The sequence below is a fragment of the Podarcis bocagei genome (genome assembly GCF_964188305.1).
Source record: "Podarcis bocagei genome assembly, chromosome: 6".
In the NCBI taxonomy this organism is placed as follows: domain Eukaryota; kingdom Metazoa; phylum Chordata; class Lepidosauria; order Squamata; family Lacertidae; genus Podarcis; species Podarcis bocagei.
In genome coordinates, this window is record NC_138130.1 from 20,273,023 (window position 1) to 20,289,652 (window position 16,630).

General features: G+C 44.7%; 1 long non-coding RNA gene across 1 annotated transcript in view; it reads right to left on the reverse strand.

The window, feature by feature from the left end:
* Window positions 1-16,630, reverse strand: part of LOC308589492 — an 89,229-nt gene that overhangs the window by 55,162 nt on the left and 17,437 nt on the right. The window contains exon 2 of the long non-coding RNA XR_014009319.1: window positions 5,671-6,285. This is a non-coding gene — a long non-coding RNA (uncharacterized lncRNA). The remainder of the gene's footprint in view (window positions 1-5,670; window positions 6,286-16,630) is intronic.

The window sequence follows — 16,630 nt, forward strand, 5'->3', positions numbered from 1 at the left end:
AACAGGAATCATGAGTGATGGTTAATAATTTTTTGTTTGCTCGTCTGCGCTTTGCCAGGCAGCCTTAATTGCAGCCTCCTTCGCAGGCCTGATTAGGAAGATTGTACATCTGACTGCAGTTTAAGACAGTGCTTCAAGGCAGGAACTTAGACTCTTTATTTCCAGTAAATGGGAACAATCTGGGTATAGACTAGGAGAGATACTTACCTGCTCTTCCTTTTTCTTTTCGACTCATTAGAGAAATTGGACAGGAATAGACAATATTAGGAGCTAAGTATACATTACAAGCGTAAACACATATAACAAAGTCCTGATGCTGTTTTTTAAAAAAGAAAAGGAAAACCAAGTAAGAGGCTTTGGGAAGCGAAATAAAGACCAAAGAACTGAAGAGGATATTCTCCCTACCTACTCCTGTCTGCTATTTACCTCCGATGATAAAGGATTCCATCTGTAGTCCCCTCTGCGCATTTAAAGCAGTATCACACCACTGTCAACAGTCCTGGCTTTCGCCAAAGAATCCTCCAAACTGTAATTTGTTAAAGGCTCTGTGAGTTGTTCAGAGACCCCTATTCCCTTTACAGAGCCACAATTCCCAGAGTTCCCTGGGATGAGATATTGACAGTTGAACCACTCCAGGAATTGTAGCTCTGGCACTGTGGGTTAAACCACTGAGCCTAGGACTTGCCGATCAGAAGGTCGGCAGTTTTAATCCCCGTTACGGGGTGAGCTCCCGTTGCTCGGTCCCAGCTCCTGCCAACCTAGCTGTTTGAAAGCACATCAAAGTACAAGTAGATAAATAGGTACTGCTCCAGCAGGAAGGTAAACGGTGTTTCTGTGCGCTGCTCTGGTTCGCCAGAAGTGGCTTAGTCATGCTGGCCACATGACCCGGAAGCTGTACGCCAGCTCCCTTGGCCAATAAAGCGAGATGAGCGCCGCAACCCCAGAGTTGGCCACGACTGGACCTAATGGTCAGGGGTCCCTTTACTTTTTAAGCTTAGTTCCCAGGAATCCTTGGAATAAAACATGACAGTTTAAAGTGGTGTGATAGTGCTTTAAATGTATAGTGCATATGGGGCCAAATTCTGTATAAAGTACTAGCAAGTAACCTCCAAATAGGGCTCTATCATTAGAATCAGAGTCTGGCATCTTATTTCCTATGCCACTGGTACTACGTTCTGACTTGAAGCCTGGAAGATTGAGCTTTGGGATTAAACAATGAATGAATGTATCCATTTCAGTTTCTCTCTGTTTCTCAGTTTTCATCTCCTAAATTCAGTTTTCCAAATTTCCACATCAGTTTGCGATTTCTGGGGGAAAACAGGTTGTGGTGACAATCCAGCAGCATTTTAATGTGGGTTTTTGCACGCAATTTTGCCAGCGATTTTGCCTAATATACTTCCCTCACCAAACCATTTTAGTTTTCATAATGCATTTTTAAATCTTATTGTCACTCTTCGGTGCATTTTATGCATACTTTACCAAGCATGTGTGTTTCCGCTCCACATTACTTGGCTGAGAACTACGTTGCAAAATTCGAAGGACTGTGACTTTCAAAAGATGGCTGTGTTTCAGTTGGAACATTACTCCTAAAATTGAAGATTAGGTAGGTTCACTGACAAATGCGAACTGAATCAAATTTCTCCCTTATCTCAAGCCTCAATACCAGATCTCAAGGGCTCATCCCAGCATGTAAAATAAAAAAAGCGTGGATGACAACACTGGTTCCGCCATCTTAGTGGTTTATCTATACAGTGGTACCTCGGGTTAAGTACTTAATTTGTTCCAGAGGTCCGTTCTTAACCTGAAACTGTTCTTAACCTGAAGCACCACTTTAGCTAATGGGGCCTCCTGCTGCTGCCGTGCCGCCAGAGCACGATTTCTGTTCTTATCCTGAAACAAAGTTCTTAACCTGAAGCACTATTTCTGGGTTAACGGAGTCTGTAACCTGAAGCATATGTAACTTGAAGCGTATGTACCCTGAGGTACCACTGTACAGTGGTACCTCGGGTTACAAACACTTTGGGTTACAGACTCGGCTACCCAGAGGTAGTACCTCAGGTGAAGAACTTTGCCCCAGGATGAGAACAGAAATCGTGCGCTAGCCGCACACCAGCAGCGGGAGGCCCCATTAGCTAAAGTGGTACCTCAGGTTAAGAATGGTTTCGGGTTAAGAACGGACCTCCGGAACAAATTAAATTCATAACCAGAGGTACCACTGTACTGTCCAGACTCTGTCTAGCTTGCATTCCTTGCTTTTTCTTGTGTACACTTAGGCTCAAGCTACACAATATGTTAAGAATGCTTTTTTTTCAAAAAAGAAAAGAAACAATAATGTGTAGCACTGACTATTTTCTTTCCTGGGTGGGGAAAAGCAGTTCCGTGTAGCTCTGATCTCAGCTGAGACCATGGCACATGGAAGGGATTACTGTTTCCTCCCAGGGCAATTTTCTCAATGAAAATCACCCTCCGCCCCATTGCTGCTTGTAATAAAAAGCAACTTCTGTGGAAATGGTAGTAAAAAGGGGAGGTGTTTTCAACAAGAAAATTGCTTGGGGATAAAAGGGCAAACCTCTTTGGTCTGCACCATGGTCCTGATGTGGAGTTGGGCTGGGGGTTTTTCCTCAGCAAAGAAAACGGCCAACTTTAAACATGCCTCTTTTAAAAAAAATTGTGTGTGTGTTTGTTCACCCTTGGGTTCTCACCATAGCAGCACAATCCTACAAATGTCTACTCAGAAGTGTGTCCCATTGAGTTCTATAGTTCTTACTCCCAGGTTATTAAAGCAACAGCTTCAGTCAGGTACTCCTGGGTATAGGGCGGTATATAATAATAATAATAATAATAATAATAATAATAATAATAATAATAATACAGTGGTACCTCAGGTTACATACGCTTCTGGTTACATACGCTTCAGGTTACAGACCCCGCTAACCCAGAAATAGTGCTTCAGGTTAAGAACTTTGCTTCAGGATGAGAACAGAAATCGTGCTCTGGCGGCGCGGCAGCAGCAGGAGGCCCCCATTAGCTAAAGTGGTGCTTCAGGTTAAGCACAGTTTCAGGTTAAGTACGGACCTCCGGAACGAATTAAGTACTTAACCTGAGGTACCACTGTAATAATAATAATAATAATAATAATAGAATTCAAGCAGTTCTCAATTCAGTTCCACAAATGAGTTGTGGAATTGGCTATGGGGGGAAATGAAGATACAGGCAGTTGACATACCAATCTCTCGTGCATTAAATTGCAATGTACAATAGAGCAATTATTTAATTTTGTACATGCTTCCAAGCAAAGTCTCTAGGAGACGGGTGGCGGGAAACATACGTTTTCAGACTGCTCTTCCCCATACTCTGTTTTTAGCTGTTAAAGAAAGACTAGTTTACCCTGCCAAAGAGTCTTTATTTGGTAAAAGGGAAATAAATAAAATAAATCGGAATAAAGCAGATGGGAGCAGATGGGAGAGTTGGTGGTGATTCACTTCTTTCTCATCTTGGAACTGGGGGATGGCTGAAAAAGCTGTTGTTATCATTTTGGAAGACTCTGTGACACAGTAATAAATTGTGTTGTTGTCTACAGGACCCGTATTGGCTGTCTAATCATCTAAGCGGTTTTCAGACTTAAACAGTTTGAAGCACATTCATAGAAAATAAACTGTCTGGCTTTCTGATGACTTGAACACAAGATGCTTATTAACAGGGGTCGATACATCCTGTCGGGCATGGTTCCTTGTCTTTCTTCCTAGACAGTAGGAGTGTCTATCATGTCTCACGTTTGGGTATTTATTTTGGATTCTATTCCCAGATTCTCACAGCTGCTTCCCTGTTATCCAGATCCATGCTGCTCTAGGCATATCTGTTAGAAGTCAGGGTAGCAACTTCAATAAAGCCATGCATGCAATGCACAAGCTACTAAGCATTAGTCAAAGGTAAAGGGACCCCTGACCATTAGGTCCAGTCGTGGCCGACTCTGGGGTTGCAGCGCTCATCTCGCTTTATTGGCCGAGGGAGCCGGCATACAGCTTCCGGGTCATGTGGCCAGCATGACTAAGCCGCTTCTGGTGAACCAGAGCAGCGCACAGAAACGCCGTTTACCTTCCCGCCGGAGCGGTACCTATTTATCTACTTGCACTTTGACGTGCTTTCGAACTGCTAGGTTGGCAGGAGCAGGGACCGAGCAATGGGAGCTCACCCCATCGTGGTGAATCGAACCACTGATCTTCTGATCGACAAGTCCTAGGCTCTGTGGTTTAACCCACATTGCCCTCCTTTAAATCAGATAATCAGGAGTGGGGCTAAAAATCTATAAGGCATTGTATTTGGAATGTGGAAGTTTCTGACACAGGCTGCCTGAGCTGGTAGGCACAGAAAATGTAGATGCAGCATGTTCACAAACAGACTTAACTGATCGAGGAACAAAGCAGTCAGTATCTGTGAGGGAAGGGAAACTGACATTTTGGCTGCAATGGAAACCTTACAAGCATTTTAGAAAAGCATTTTAGAAAAGGGGTAAAGCCTAAGGAACACTGGGGCAAATGGTTTGTAGTGCTTTCAGAGTGACTTCGGTTGTTTCATTGTACGTAACAGAACTTCAGCATCATTCGCTTGAAACGGAACAAAACTTGTGTTTTCAGTGTTCCTAAATGTTTAGCATTGGAGCATACATAACAAATCCTCATCCCATGTACCTTCTGCAGAATAGGGCTGGCTGGGCAATATCTGGTTTTCAACATCGTGATATATTACCAGCTAAACATCTCAATATATATCACAATGTATGAAATAAGGATGGAGCTATGTAGAGGCATTGGCTGGCTTCACAGTTTTTGCCGCATCACGATTTTTGCATAGCACACACACATCACGATTCGCAATATATTGCCAGGTCAACAATTATGAAACTGGTATCACAATATGGACTTCAAACCGGTTTTGGACAATATATTGATATATCACCCAGCCCTACTCCAGAATGATTCTAGGAGCCAGTCTTCCATGGCTGACTCACCTCCTTTCACTCTAATTTGCTACAGTCAACACAAAGAGTCTAAAAAACTCTCCTTTCATGCTGATCAGGTGACTATAGAACAGGGGTCAGCAAACTTTTTCAGCAGGGCACTGGTCCACTGTCCCTCAGACCTTGTGGGGAGCCAGACTATATGGGGGGGGATGAACAAATTCCTCTGCTCCACAAATAACCCAGAGATGCATTTTAAATAAAAGGACACATTTTACTCATGTAAAAACACACTGATTCCCAGACTGTCCGCGGGCCGGATTGAGAAGGCAATTGGGCCGGATCCGGCCCCCAGACCTTAGTTTGCAAACCCATGCTATAGAATGCTGGGGACAGGGACCTCGTTAGGACCCTGTGGCAAGAATAGTAATGGGTATTTGACCTGCCTTCCCAACCCTGCACCTCTGAATATTGCAGTCTGAGAGTTGTTGTTTTTTTAAGTTAGCTTTCAGTTTAGAGAGACAGTATTTTCAAGCAGGGTTGAACTCCAGCTACATCTGGAGGGGAAAATGTTTCCCTGTCCTTTGTATAACAACAACAACAACAACAACAACAACAACAACAACAACAACAACAACAACAACAACAACAACAACAACAATTTATTATTATTATTATTATTATTATTATTATTATTATTATTATTATTATACAAAGGACAGGAAAACATTACCCCGCCCATCTGGCTGGGCTTCCCCAGCCACTCTGGGTGGCTTCCAACAAAATATTAAAATACCGTAATACATCAAACATTAAAAGCTTCCCTAAACAGGGCTGCCTTCAGATGTCTTCTAAAAGTCTGGTAGTTGTTTTACTCTTTGACATCTGGTGGGAGGGCGTTCCACAGGGCGGGCGCCACTACCGAGAAGACCCTCTGCCTGGTTCCCTGTAACTTGGCTTCTCGCAGCGAGGGAACCACCAGAAGGCCCTCGGCGCTGGACCTCAGTGTCCGGGTAGAACGATGGGGGTGGAGACGCTCCTTCAGATATACTGGACTGAGGCCGTTTAGGGCTTTAAAGGTCAGCACCAACACTTTGAATTGTGCTCGGAAACGTACTGGGAGCCAATGCAGGTCTTTCAAGACCGGTGTTATGTGGTCTCGGCGGCCGCTCCCAGTCACCAATCTAGCTGCCGCATTCTGGATTAGTTGTAGTTTCCCGGTCACCTTCAAAGGTAGCCCCACGTAGAGCGCATTGCAGTAGTCCAAGCGGGAGATAACCAGAGCATCCACTCTGGCAAGGCAGTATGTGGGCAGGTAGGGTCTCAGCCTGCATACCAGATGGAGTATAAAAGATGAGGGACATTGGTTCACTCATACATGAGATCCAGGTGAAGAACTCTTTAACCTCTCTTCCCTGTGTGAACAGTAACTGAGCTTTTGGCAGAGCTCAGCTGCTCATTCCTGTAAACAAGTAAGGAATGAGCACCTGGGGTTTGTTACGAATGGATAGCTCCTGTTGTCCAACCTACAGGGCTTTTGCTAAGTTATTTGCCTGTCTGTTTCTTTGACAGGAAAAGGCCTCTGAGGTGCATTGCAGGATGGGGCTTTCTCCTCCCACCCCCATGATCCAGATTCAGCCCCCAGACTACCATTTAGCTTTCCCTGATCTGTAAAATTTTTTGTCTTCCTTTTACAACATAGTTACGCGCTTGCTTTCAAACTTGCTGCAGGACTTATCTCCCTCGGGCCCAAGGAGAACGTAGGTGCCAAATTTCAGTCTAGAACGAACTTTTATAGCTAAGTTATAAATCCCAGAAAATGGGAGGATATCGTGGAAATGCTGACTGTGATATCATAAATAAACGTCTGCCTCAGAAGAATTTCCAAGATTCCCAGTTCATTAAAAGTTTAATATTTCAATTGAGACTTACATCAAACTTCAAACGAGCTCCACACAACAAATGATAGGGGAGGTTATATAATTTCTTCTTCTTTTTAAAAAGAAATTTGCTCATGTCATGAAGCATTTGTAATTTATGCATTATACCAGAGAATGAAAGCGTCCCACTGAGAAATGGGGGGATACCCCCATGCCTTGGTGCCTCCATGTCCTTCCAGAAGGATTTACTGCATTTGGAGCTCTATCAACCTGTTTCTCTTCATGGCAGGTATTTTCCATTATTAAAATAAATAATGCGATTTACGAGTGCATTGGTCTACAACTATGTAGACCAAGGATGGATATTCCCTGGCCCACAGACTAAATCAGAGACCCCAAACAGAGTTTTCTGCCCACCCCTTGCCCCCAGGACCCCACCAATTTTGACAGTCTCAGGGAAAGGAAAGGAAAATATTTAAACCTCTCTGATGGGGATGTACCTCATGCCCTACCTGGTCAACAGATATCATTCTATCAGGCGGTCCATTCCATGCAATGCCAGAATTGGGCCTTCAGTGTGGCAACACCTAACTTTTGGAGTATCAGGCAGGCGCCATCTCTCTTATCTTTCCAATGCTTGCTAAAGACATTCCTCTTTCAACAAACCTAAAATCTTTATCCTGGTTGGTATCTGTCGTGGATTTGAACTGATTTCATGCATGTGTTGTTTTTTCAAACTTTATAATTGTTTTTTAGACTGTATATGCAATTGTTTTAACACACACACCCCACATGGGAAATGATTCATAAATGGGATGATGATGATGATGATAGATGGATGGATGGATGGATGGATGGATGGATGGATGGTTTAATGAACATGGCAAGGGAACTGTCCCCTCTCCTTAGCTGATCTGCATAACTGAGTTGAGGAGGGGCTTGTGTGTGTCCTGTGTGGCACTGCTTTTGTGCAAGGGTGTTCACATTTGGATACACTTGGCAAGCAGACATATAAACACAGTGGGTTGGCCAAGGGTGAATGTGGCCCTCAGACCCAAAAAGGCTTATCCTTTGGTGCTGAGAACCATCCATGGTTTCTTCAGAGACCTGAAGGTAGTGTGATATTAGAATTGTGATTCTCTGATGGGGGTAGGGAACCTGCAACTCCTTAAATTCCGAAGTGGTAGCACTCCAACTATCATTGGAGAGCCAGTGTGCTGTAGTGGTTAAGAGCGGTAGACTCATAATCTGGTGAACCGGGTTCACGTCTCTGCTCCTCCACCTGCAGCTGCTGGGTGACCTTGGTCTAGTCACACTTCTTTGAAGTCTCTCAGCCCTACTCACCTCGCAGAGTGTTTGTTGTGGGGGAGGAAGGGAAAGGAGACTATTAGCCGCTTTGAGACTCCTTCGGGTAGTGATAAAGCAGGATATCAAATCCAAACTCTTCTTCTCTCCTTCTTCATTGCCCGGTCAATGGTCAAGGATGAAGGAAGTTGGAATCCAGAAACATCTGAAGAGCATATTTTTAAAGGTGAGGGGGAGGGAATATGGCACCATAGATTCCCCACTCGTTTTCCATGGTGTTTGGCTCTGGGTGCATTCAGATACAGGCAGTGGTTTTCAGCCAGTGTGCCGTGGTACCCTGGGGTGGCTTAAATGATGGTCAGGTGTGTTGTGGGCAATACTGGCTTCTGTCCCTCTTTCCTCCCCTCCCTCCTCTGATGCCCTCTTGCATCTCTGCCTCCCAAAGGCTTGCGCAGCTGTTTGTTGCAGCAGTCCTGGCTACAACTCCCCAGGTCAGTGGTGCCTCTGGGGCTAGCCAGGGGGTGCTGGTTGCCAGGAGCTGAGATGGCCTTGGAGTAAGCAAGCAAGCGGGTGAGGGAGCCCAGCCAGCCGGTCCACCAGCCCTTGCTGTTGGGAATGGACAAAGGTGTTCGGAAAAGGGTGAGACGCTGCCAGCTCTGCAAGCAAGAGGTGACATAATTGGGCTCCTGAGCACTACAGAACTGCTGCAGAAAGAATGGAGTTGGTCAAGGGAGCCGTTGAAAGGTTGAAAACCTCTGAGATACAGGGATTGTGGCATTAGTTTCACTGGTTACAATGCTGACACTTCTCTCCTGATTTCTAATGCCCCTTCTACAGTGCATTATATGTTGTGTTATGGAACGGTGGCTTTCTGATCAAGTTACCACCATGTTACGCTAAATTCTTTTCACACCAGTGGGCATGATGTGACACAACAGTGGGTGTCATTGGACATGTTGCCACCCTTTATGGGCATGAGTGCCCCTCTTTCTCCCATGCTTCGCCCATGAAACATGTAGAAAAGAACTGTATGCTGAAAGGTCGCTCCAAATTTCATCACATGGTGTGATCCATGAAGATGGCAGGAAAATTACAGAGCAAAAACTCTTGCAAATTTCTAAGCTAATTGAGTTACACTGGAGGTTGTTTTGGTTTTTTTTCATGGACGCAATTATAACAGAAATGAGTGCTAAGCTTTCGCTAAAATCCACTGTTTTTTTCCAGAAGCGTCTTTCACTTCATTTGAAAGATCACATAAAATATGGAAACTATCAGGTAAGGAAGCATAAGGAAAATGAAATAAAGTAATTTCCCAATGCAGCCTCTGATATATAGTTCATTTTTTCCCTTCAAAAACCTTAACAACATGTGAACAGAGACAACGCAGGGATGTCTACAAATCTTCAACTCTTTTCAAAGAACAATAATCTGTCTCAATGATTTGTTTAGCACTTTCTTCCCCTGGGATGTTGCCTGAAACTATCAATATATTCCTCGGGGGTAATTTAATCACTGTGAAAGTTGGTAGGAGGTATGGAGTCGTGAGTTTCCTGAGCTCTAACACTCTGTCATACTGGAATGTGACCAGGAAACATAAGCCAGGGAGACCCATTTGGAGACGGAGGAAGTCAATACTTTCCTAAAGAGCACCTTAAAAACAACAAGAGGTATTGTGGGGGAGCGGACACACCAGCAAAGGGTGTGACATCAAACCAGTGGCATAGTGTGAATGGGGCCACAGGGGCAGTTGTCCCAGGCACAAAATTGTTAAGGACACAAAATTTCAACACCCGGTGCTGCCTCAATACAGCTGTGCGCTTCCGTCACTGGGCTCCGTTGAAAACTGCTTCTCCATGCGAACCAGGAAGTGACCTCTCCAGACAACAGAACGACTCTTCTTTTCTTACCTCTGCAGCTGCAATCACGCGGGTGACACAGATGCCATTAGGCAGTTGAATACACATGCATATTCCATCTGTTTCCATATTTCCCACCTCTTCTGCACAGCCCCGGCCACTGGCAACCCATGCTGCACCACTGCATCAGACAAGAGTTGAGCTGCAAACAGTGCATGGTGGGATTTCAAGAGGTCCCCCTTTCACAGGGAGCATAGGGCAGCAGCTTTGGAACATAGGAAGTTGCCTTATACCGTTTCAGACCTGTTGGTCCATGTAGCTCAGCTTTGTCTACACAAATTGACAGAGGCTCTCCAGGGTTTCTGACAGGGGGAAATTCCCAGCCCTACCTGGAGATGCCAGGGTGGAACCAGAGATCTGCAAGCAAAGCAAATATTCTACCGCCGAGCTACTGTCCTGTCATCCTTCATAACATTTCTTAGAACTCGCCTTGTGGTCCCAGGTACGTGCTGCAGAATAAGTTCCCAATTTCAGGCAAGAGCAGCCAAAGCTGTGCAGCAGGGCAGAGGAAGTGGTAATTGTAATCATGCCAGGACATGCTGTAGCTTCTATTTCACATTATTGAGTAGAGAGGGGGGTGTCTACTTGTGGGCACCATCATATATGCCAAGTTACTGGGGCCCTGGGGGTCTGAGCACCCACAAAATTCCCCATGAAGGGGCCAGGCACCCAAAAATTTTGGTGCCAGGGCCATGCATGTTGCTTGCACCCATGGCCCCAGGCACCCTCAGTCGTGGGCCAACTTGGCCTGGGCGCCATTTTCCAGGTCTTCCATGTATTCTTTACAGCATATATGTGTGTGTATGTGTGTTCCAAATGTTTCCATGAACTCCGGACCATAATTTTAAAAATGTGAGGTGATCCTAGTAACATTTTTTTGCACCAAACAAAGAAATCAACAAAGATTAACTACGCCCCCCTAAACATTGCTAGAACAAATGACAAATACTTATTTGGCTGGCTTGCCACCTATGGCCATTCCTGGACAGGATTCCCCTTGCCGCACAATGATGCATACCATTGTAGCCTCCTAGATAGACTACTGTAATGCGGGGCTGCCCTTGAAGGTGGTCCAGTTTCTGCAACTTGTGTAAAATGCAGGCAGCCATTTACTGAGGGACCATGAGACACTGGTCCTGGAGGAGTTGCCCTGGCAGTCTGTTTCCTACCAGGCCAAATTCAAAGTGCTTCTGTTAGTTAGGGTTGCCGTATTTCAAAAAGTGAGAATCCAGACACAATTTTTCTCAGTTGTTGAGAAAAATTGCCCCCCCCCCAAAAAAATATATATATATATATCAAAATCAACACTTCCGATATGGGTTGCAATGAATCCTGCCTATGTCTGGGGAACTCCAGAAGTATGGCAGCCCTACTGCTTTTGTCTAAACCTCCAAACAACTTGGAAGTAAAATACTTACAAGAACCGCTGCTTCCCATAGCAACCTTCCTGTGAGCGAAGATGTTTGGTAGAGGCCCTCAAAGTTGTCCTCATGTTGCATGCAATCTACTTCATCACAACCCATAAGAGGGTATTCTTGATAGTGCCACCCCATTTTAGATAGCCCCTCTCCTCTATGGTATGGTTGGTGCTGACGTAGTTTTAGGACCAACAGCAGACATCTCTACTTGTGCAGGATTTTGCCAATGAGGCTTTCAAGTATTTGATTTGTTTGTTTGATTTACTTCTCTTAATTTGGTTTTTTTAAAAAAAAAAATATTCTGCTTAAATTTGTCAAAATGTTTTATCGCATTCTAGTGTACACTGCCCTGGCATCATTTATTCAATGAAGGGCAGGTCTGAAATAATTATAAATAAATTAATGATCAACCACATTGACTCTTACTATGTGATGAAAGCTAAATGTAGGGTTTAAAGAGTATTAGATAGTCCTGGGCTTTCTATTCTCCCTTCCTCCCTCCCTCCTTCTCTCCCTCTGTTCCCTGTGCCATTTATAGAGCAAGACTGGTTCAGCTTAGCTCTACTTAGAATTATTTACATTAAGGATATTCTTAGTTTTATTCTAAATTAGGGCATATGTTGGTGATAAAACAGAATGAGAGCTTTCCTCCATAAACTTAAACATAGAAAAGCAAAAGTTCATCCTCATAATGATCATAGATTTGTTTTTTCCCTTGGCTGGTCTTTTTCTGCTAAGCTGAGCTAATGTTTAGGTTTTGAGAACAGGACTTATTAGCAACCCTAATTTTTTTTAACACACACACACAGAAAGGCAGGATATTTTTCGACAACAGGCTCCCTTTTGCCAAACATCCCAACATTTGTCTCCAAGAGCTTTCAAAAGCAAGGAAAGAATGAAGAACGGAAACCATAAAGCATGCATTACTGCTATCATCTAATTACTGAATGAATAGAACAGTTGTTTTGTCTGACTGCACTAAGCCAGTTATCCACTGCTAGCTTCATTGGGGGAAAAAGGGAATCCGCACAAATTATAGGGAAATTCAAGCACCAAAGGAATGTTTTGGTTCAGGGGTTTGCAGTGACTATTGCCTTTGCTTCCTGGCCAAGTTTGCCTCTCTGCCATATGAACTCTGCTGCGTTGGGTCAGCCTGACGCTTTCCAAAAAAGCCTGAGAAGAGGACAGACTTCCATGACATCTGTGTCCCATAAATAAATTAAAGTGATGTTCTCCAGTGCGAATTTGTTTCTTGGCAAGCTAGCCTGCAATCAGAGAAAGAAAAGCCTTTCATTCGTGGACTCCAGCAAGAGGAAGAAAGCCTTTGTATGTGGATTCACCGGAGACCAAAATATTAAGAAGTGGAAGAGGAAAACCATATGCTGAAACTCCCCTTAGATATCCAGATCGGGCCCATCACGAGGGCACTTCTGGGTCTGGTAGAGTTTTATCCCTGTGATCTGGATTCTCTTTGGTCTCTTTTTGTTCAAAACAATGCTTGTAGTCCTCATGAAAGTAGAGAAGAACCTGTAAAATGGAAAAGCATCAAGCACCATGCAAACTTCCTCCAGATTCCTTTTGTTGTTGTTTAGTCGTTTAGTCATGTCCGACTCTTTGTGACCCCATGGACCAGAGCACACCAGGCACTCCTGTCTTCCACTGCCTCCCGCAGTTTCGTCAAACTCATGCTGGTAGCTTCGAAGACACTATCCAACCATCTCGTCCTCTGTCGTCCCCTTCTCCTTGTGCCCGCCATCTTTCCCAACATCAGAGTCTTTTCCAGGGAGTCTTCTCTTCTCATGAGGTGGCCAAAGTATTGGAGCCTCAGCTTCAGGATCTGTTCTTCCAGTGAGGACTCAGGGCTGATTTCCTTCAGAATGGATAGGTTTGATCTTCTTGCAGTCCATGGGACTCTCTAGAGTCTCCTCCAGCACCATAATTCAAAAGCATCAATTCTTCGGCGATCAGCCTTCTTTATGGTCCAGCTCTCACTTCCATACATCACTACTGGGAAACCCATAGCTTTAACTATACGAACCTTTGTTGGCAAGGTGATGTCTCTACTTTTAGGGTTCAGTTAATTTCTAAAATAGCATATACCTTGATGTGATTAACAAAACATGGGTTTTCTTTTTGCGGCAAAATGTTTAGGTTTCGGCCTTCGTTAGCTGCTCTTTTAAAAATAAAAGGGTCTCTTGCCTAAGTGGCAATTATAGAGCTTTAAGGACAGAATGTTTTGAAGAACTTTATTTACCTTTACCGAAGCTAAGTGATGCTGGTCCTATCCTCCAGGTAGAGTCCATGCAGTGTTAAATTCTCTCTCTTTGCTAACATAGCAGTGTCAGTTGCCATTATTGATATGTCTGACAGGCTGTGGTTCTCAGAATTAAAATGTTTAGCAGCTGGCTGCAGTTAGTAGCACTGCTGTGACAGCAGCGGTGTCTGACTCTGCCTAATGGTAAGGGGGTGGCAGAAAAAGATGGCAAGAGCTCCAATCATAGGACTCCCATATCACACCTAGTTTAGCTCTTACCAGTAGGCAGCATACACACCACACATTTAAAGCACATGATGTCTCCCCAAGAGCCCCAGGACCTGCAGTTTACCCCCTCATAGAGCTCCCATTCCCAGCACTCTTAAGCTACAGTTCCCAGAATCCTTTGGGTATGTATGCTAAGTAAAGGTAAAGGTACCCCTGACCGTTAGGTCCAGTCGCAGACGACTCTGGGGTTCTGCACTCATCTCGCTCATAGGCCAAGGGAGCTGGCGTTTGTCCACAGACAACTTCCAGGTCATGTGGCCAGTGTGTCTAAGCTGCTTCTGGCGAACCAGAGCAGCGCACGGAAACACCATTTACCTTCCCGCCAGAGTGGTACCTATTTATCTACTTCAACTTTGACGTGCTTTTGAACTGCTAGGTGGGCAGGATCTGGGACCAAGCAACAGGAGCTCACCCCATGGCGGGGATTCGAACTGCCAACCTTCCAATTGGCAAGCCCTAGGCTCTGTGGTTTAGACACTACGCCACCCGCGTCCCTGTGTGTATGCTAGGGCTGCCATATTTCAAGAGGTAACAATCTGGACACAAAAAGTTGGTGAGCTTTTTTAGGCCAATCGCCTGATAGCCCCTCCACTGCCACTGAGCCAGAGCTTCCCATACCAGAGTTTGGGTCACCTGCACCAGACCCTGATCCGGAGCTGTCCACACACAGAGAGAAATTTTTTTAACCCAAAACCCAGGACATTTGCCTTAAAATGTAAAATTCCCCCCGGATGGGCATGTTGGACCTCCAAAAGAGGACATGTCCGGGAATTTCTGGATGTCTGGCAACCCGAGGCAGCCTGATTCACTGGGCCAGCCCTACCTTTAGACAGGATGAAGCAGCCCAATCGAATGATAGCTGTTGAGATATTAAATGGTTTTAAAAATGGTTCATGATTTTGCCTCTTTTGGTAACACTTCAGGTACCGCAATGTCTTGAGCCCTCTCTGCTTACACAGCCTTGGGTAGTGTAAGAATGAAGCATATGCCTATTTTTAATTGGGGGGCGGGAAGAGAGCAGGGATTCAGGTGGGACCAAAGTTAGTGCACTTTTGTGGTGGACCTGTGAAAAAATCAACAGCTTCTGGAACATAGTATATGACCAGCTTAAAAAAATGTTTAAGTATAACTTTATGACAAACACAGAAGCTTTTCTACTAGGGATAACGGACACAGGTAGAGCAAAAGAAGATCAGAAAATATTCCTCTATGCCACAGGAGCCGCAAGGATCCTAATTGCTAAAGACTGGAAAAAAGAAACTGTGCCAACAAAAAAGGAATGGCAAGACAAACTGTTAGAGTATATTGAATTGGCTAGATAACAGGGGCAATTAGAGATCACACTAGACAAAAGTTTCAAAAAGCATGGGGGAAATGCAGAGAATACTTCACAAAACAGTGCCCTAAAACAGTGTTTCCCAACCTTTTTTGGGCAAAGGCACACTTGTTTGATGAAAAAAATCTCGAGGCACACCACCATTACAGCCCCGTGACGTCAGCGCGCAGCGTCACGCCGGGAGGGACGCACGAAAGTGTAAGTTTCAATTTTTTTCCCTCCCCCTTGCCGGGGAACCTCCAAGCTTTGGGGGTGGGGGGGAGGAGGCAGCAAAGCGAGGCAGGAAGGAGAGCGCGGCTTGGCTGGGTGAGCTTTGGCAGGGGCAGGGAATGAGAGCCGCGAGGCGGGCGCTGCGGACGGAGGCGCTGCCCGCCGAGCTCGCAAGCAGCCAGGCAGGCAGACGGCGAGAGCCCCGCCGCCGCCCTGCCTCTCGCCGCCCGACTCGCCCGCCTCCCTCCAGGCAACATCTCGCGGCACACCAGGCAACATCTCGCGGCACACTAGTGTGCCGCGGAACAGTGGTTGGGAAACACTGCCCTAAAAGACATACCTGGACTTAATGTCTGCAGGAGACTTTGTGGATATTTAAGTTATAATTAGAAAAATCTTAATAATTACTCATAAAGGAAACAGCTTATAAGAAGTAAATAAGGAGGCCAGATACAGGATAAAGGAAGTCTTTTATTTGGTTGTTTGTATTGTTGAATGTTATGTTTATTGTACGTTATGTTCACGTTTAATGAGGGTGGATTTTTGTATGGGGGGTTATGTTATGTTGTAAATAAAATATCCAACCAATAAAAATTTATAAATAATAAAAAAACAAAGTTAGTGCACCTTTGCATCTAAGTGCAGGTTTTTAAAAATGCAAATAGCATCAACTGTGGAGACATCTGACAGGCTAACAGCTGGAATGGAGAGAGAACTTACCCTTTTTCTCTCCCCTGCTGTGATCCTGAAGGAAAGTCTTCTCCTGAAATTGACCTGCTTTGCCTTTAAATCCTCCACTGGCACCAATGGAGAATTTCCTCCCAACAGAAATAGTAGCTTCAGAGGAGATATGTTTTCCAACTGCTTAGGACTGAATCAGGAGAGGAAGTGGTTAAATTCCTTCCCCATGCCAGCTCTGATCCCCTTATATAGCAAACCTTCCCCTTCAGATGATGCTGTTTGCATTACTTATAAATCTGCATGCTAAATGCAAATAAGGAATTAACACATCTAGGTTGGCCCTTACGTTTATATGTCCTAAGAGTGAACTTTTTTGTTTTGTTTT